The following is a 5000-nucleotide window of genomic DNA, read 5'->3' on the forward strand; positions in this document are numbered from 1 at the left end:
CTCCAGCTTCAAAGGGACAAAGAAAATCTCTCTCTCTCTACATTCTATGTTATATATTCTTTTTATATTATGTTTTGCAAAATCTGAACACACATTTTAAACATCCTATCTCTAAGCTATCTAGGAATCTGAAGAAAATGTTGCCATTTTATAGATATATTATATTATATTATTATATATATAGATATATATATCCATAAATATATTATTATATATATATATTATAATATATATATATATAATTTAATTACTAGACAATATATACGATAATATGAATTTTTATCACATCACCATGATTCATATACATTCATTGAGCTACAGATGTCCTTTAATATCCAATTCGCTCTACCTCAGAATTAATATATTTTCATACATGTTAACTGGAGGCGAATTTTTATATTTTTTTATTTTGTTGTCTCGTGGGTTTGAAAGAAATCCTGTCAGGTATGCGATCCATCAAAACAAGTGAAATGATAATCCTACAACAAAATTTACAGTTAATGAGCTTTCAGAATAAAATATAAATTTGTTGGCAATGGTAACGCAAATGAAGCCGTAGCTTGTGAATCTACATCGTCAGATCTGACACTTAGTTGCAGAGGTCTTGTTTGTAGCAAAGTTGAATTAATTATCTTCTAATGCATCTTTTTACAGGTAGGTTGGTGGTAGAAAACAGGAGGGGACGAGATATACCTCTGGAAATAGATATCTTAGATAATTATTCATGCATAAACTATTCTCGCACTTGCAATAGTCTTTCACAATGCTTTACTCTTATATCATACTAGTATTCAGCAAGGGATTCTACTTTAAGTGATGAATTCTAAGGAAAAAGAAATGAGAGATTTAGTGAGAGAAATAATAACTGACACTCAACTGCTAATTTTAGGTTTACCAGGCAAATCCAAATTGCATTTTGCACTATTGCGAAGTCTCTGTTGATCTTGTAGGTCTTCCTTTAATGGCTGCATCTTGTGCAGGTTGCTTGTGACCTCAGGACCAGTGTGGCGGAGTGCCAAGACAAATGGATGCGGCATGAGATTCGGGACCTAGCAGGTCAAAGTCTATCCTCGCTGGGAACTGGATTGGGACTGGGTGCTCTTTCAAGGTTTAGAATGTTGCTCAACCTATGAGCCCTCAAGTTATGAAAATGGGGATTTGCCTGGAGGATGTATACCAACATTCATGAAAAACAGTGCAACCAACAGAAAGAAGAGCACAGGCCCCTTTCACTTGGCGCGGGTGCTGCCCGCATCCGCGCTTTAAGCGCAGACCCACCTGCATCTGGGTATCTATTCACACAGCATGGGTGTAAACCACCCGTTGCAACCCGTGCCCTTCAACAGTGTGTGTTCTGCAATCATCGATCATGGGCCGTAATTGCCTTCGTCTCTTTTACTTATTACATCTACATAAGAAAAGGAGACATTCATTGATTGCTGCAAGGAGGAAGGCTGGAGCATTTTACACCATATTCCATGAACTAAGAAGGGATGTTAAGAAGTTTTTTAACTACTTCAGGATGACAATTACAACCTTTGACGAATTACTGCACAAACTGCATGATCATCTCCTTCTGCAGGACTCCAAAATGATGTACTGGTCCTTGACATTTGTGTTCCTATTTATTATCAGCTTACCTGAAACAAATAATGAATATCCATTAGAAGTCTACATAACTGCACCACAACACTTATTCATTTTATACATCTTTCTTTCTTTCCTTAGGTACCTTGCCAGTGGGAACACCTTTACTGACTTGTTCTGCACCTACAGAATTGGAGTATCAACCTTATCAAGTATAATCCAGAATGTCTGCACGAGAATTTGGGCTGTTTTTAAGAATGAAAGCATTTCTCAACCAACGACGGAGATACTGGCGGAGATTGCTGAGATGTTTAAAAAAAACACACATTTCCTTAACTGCTTCGGGAGTGTTGACAGTAAGCATGTTAAAATGATCAAACCACAGCACAGTAGTTCATTGCGTTTTAACTATAAGGAGTACTTTTCTGTCGTTTTGATGGCAGTAACTGACAGCCAATACAAATTTGTTTAGATTGATATTGGCTCTCATGGCAAAGATAGTGACCCTACAGTGTTCTCTAATTCAACATTTTGGAAGTCAGTCATTAATGGAGAACTGAAGCTCCCTGGACCAAAATAACTATCAAATGATCAAGGAGCTGCAGTGCCTTAGTAGCTAGTCGGTGACAAAGTTTTAGTCTGCATCCTAACCTTATGCGCCCTTTCGGTGGAAAAATGCTGTGTCCAAAAGAGTATCTTCAACTATCGTTTAAAAAGAGCAAGGAGATTTGTGGAGTGCACCTTTGGCATTCTTACAAACAAATGGAGGATTTTCCATCGGCTGCTGAATGTTTCTTTGGATTTTGCAACAAAAATCACCCATGCTGTGTACCTCACAATTTTGTGAGAGAAAGAGATGGTTATGCATTTGAAGACATTATGTGTAGCAGAATTTCAAGATTAGTGATGCAGAACGCCAAAATCAACGAGGAGACTTGCAAGCAACAGACATCCGTCAGAAGTTTGCAGAGTACTTCATGAGTGAACAGGGTTCATTGACATGGCAAATGAGTAAAATATAAATTGTGATAAGGAAAAAAATAACTAATCTATTAAAGTTCAGTGTGAACTTACATGTGTACTAATGTTACTTTTTCATGTTGCTTCTTGTATATCCTATGGTAGCAACACCAAGTCAACAAATCTATGTTTACCTATTGAAAGTTGCAACTATGTAAATAAAATGGTAAAACAATATTTGTGCACTTACCATACTTGTCTTTATCTTCCTCTGATAAGTTTTCGAAGTCTGGGTTCAGCTGGATACAAACCTCTCTCCAGCATTCTGTGGTGCGTGTTCTGGTTTTATAATCTTCACGTAATTTGTCCCACACAGCTGGTCTTTCTTGAACCAGCGATATCAGCAGCTGTGTCAATTTCGGCCTCCATACCAAATATAAAAGACATTCACGCACAAGTAATCCCCTTGAAGGCACACAGGCTACTGAACGCACCACAGAATGCTGGAGAGAGGTGTGCATCCAGCTCAACCCAAACTTCGAAAACCTATCAGAGGCAGATAAAGACAAGTATGGTAAGTGAACATATATCTTTTTATTATTATATTTACATAGTTTCAACTTTCAATAGGGTTGCAACGGGTGGGTTACACCCGTGCTGTGTGAATAGATACGCGGAGGTGGGTGGGTCCATGCTTAAAGTGCGGATGAGGGCAGCGCCCGCGCCATGTGAGAGGGGCCTTAGCGATTCTTAGAGTGAAGGCAGTGGTGGTTTAATATTTATGAAATTATAATATATATATATATATATATATATATATATATATATATATATATATATATATATATATATATATATATATATATATAGCAAGACCCAATAAACACATCAAAAAGGCCATCTTTATTCATGAGACGTTTCGCATATTATCTATGTGCATCCTCAATCTGCAAGAATAACATGCATTGCATTAAACTTTACAAAAAATATATTTTAAAAATATAGTTGAGAGAGAAAAAATAATTACAAGAATTCAAATTAATACAATTTAAAAAGTATACAGTTAAATAGAAACCAGTTGTCACCAAACCATCCAAAGGAGAAGGAGAAGAATGAATGACCAAAACCTGACACCAACCTACGACTTCAGTTATGCGAGATAAAGAGGTGAAGCGGAAGCGTTATAATTTAAAGACTGAACAAGCAGTTTAATGTATAATAATTATAATAATAATAATAGTAATAATAATAATAATAATAATAATAATAATAATAATAATAATAATAATAATGATACGAAGAAGAAGAAAGTATCACTCATTGATGTCGCAATACCATGGGACACCAGAGTTGAAGATAAAGAGAGGGAAAAAATGGATAAGTATCAAGATCTGAAAATAGAAATAAGAAGGATATGGGATATGCCAGTGGAAATCGTACCCATAATCATAGGAGCACTAAGCACGATCCCAAGATCCCTGAAAAGGAATCTAGAAAAACTAGAGGCTGAAGTAGCTCCAGGACTCATGCAGAAGAGTGTGATCCTAGAAACGGCACACATAGTAAGAAAAGTGATGGACTCCTAAGGAGGCAGGATGCAACCCGGAACCCCACACTATAAATACCACCCAGTCGAATTGGAGGACTGTGATAGAGCAAAAAAAAAAAAAATAAATAAATAATAATAATAATAATAATAAAATGCTTTATTTCAGCTCAGGGCCATATACATGGAATATACAAAATACAGACAGTAACATACACAATCTAGATACATGGGACATGATAAAAAAGAAAAAGAAAATGAATAATCGGCACTTATCCATAAAATAGCTGAGGTAGCATAAAAGCTAGTAATCCTAATACTGGTAATAACAGTAATAATATTAGTGAGAAAAAAAATAGGCATTGAGAGTAATAACAGTTAGTGCACAAATTATATAACTTAAATTTCAACTAGAGTCCTTAAGTGATTACAGTAGTCAGGTCCAGAGGGTTAAATGTAAAAAAAAAAAAAAAAAAACTTTAACTTGATAGAAATCACAGTAATAAAGAAAAATTAAAATATCAGCAATAAATGTAATAATGACAAAAACTGCAGATGACATCTTGCCAATACAGAGATTAGGTCCTTTAGGGGACAAAGGCCTCATTTTCCCATCTTTCCCACAATTTAGATCTTCTTGCTTCACTCCTTAGGATGCTTTGTATGAGCGAGTTGCTGTTGTTTCTCACTCGGGTTACCAGACTGGACATTGTTCGCCTCAATGAATTTAAATTGTCCAGGCGGTTTTCTGTGAACATCTGTGTGGCGGAGTAGTAGCGGGGAGTGTTTGTGAGGCGTCTCAGAATGTCATTGAGCACAACAGCGATGCGTCTCATGGTCTCTCGGGTATAGTTGGTCCAGAGGGAACACCCATAAATACTGTAGCAGTACGAGCGGAAGAGCAGCA

This window comes from Macrobrachium nipponense, chromosome 11, assembly GCF_015104395.2.
Source record: "Macrobrachium nipponense isolate FS-2020 chromosome 11, ASM1510439v2, whole genome shotgun sequence".
NCBI classification, from domain to species: Eukaryota; Metazoa; Arthropoda; class Malacostraca; order Decapoda; family Palaemonidae; genus Macrobrachium; species Macrobrachium nipponense.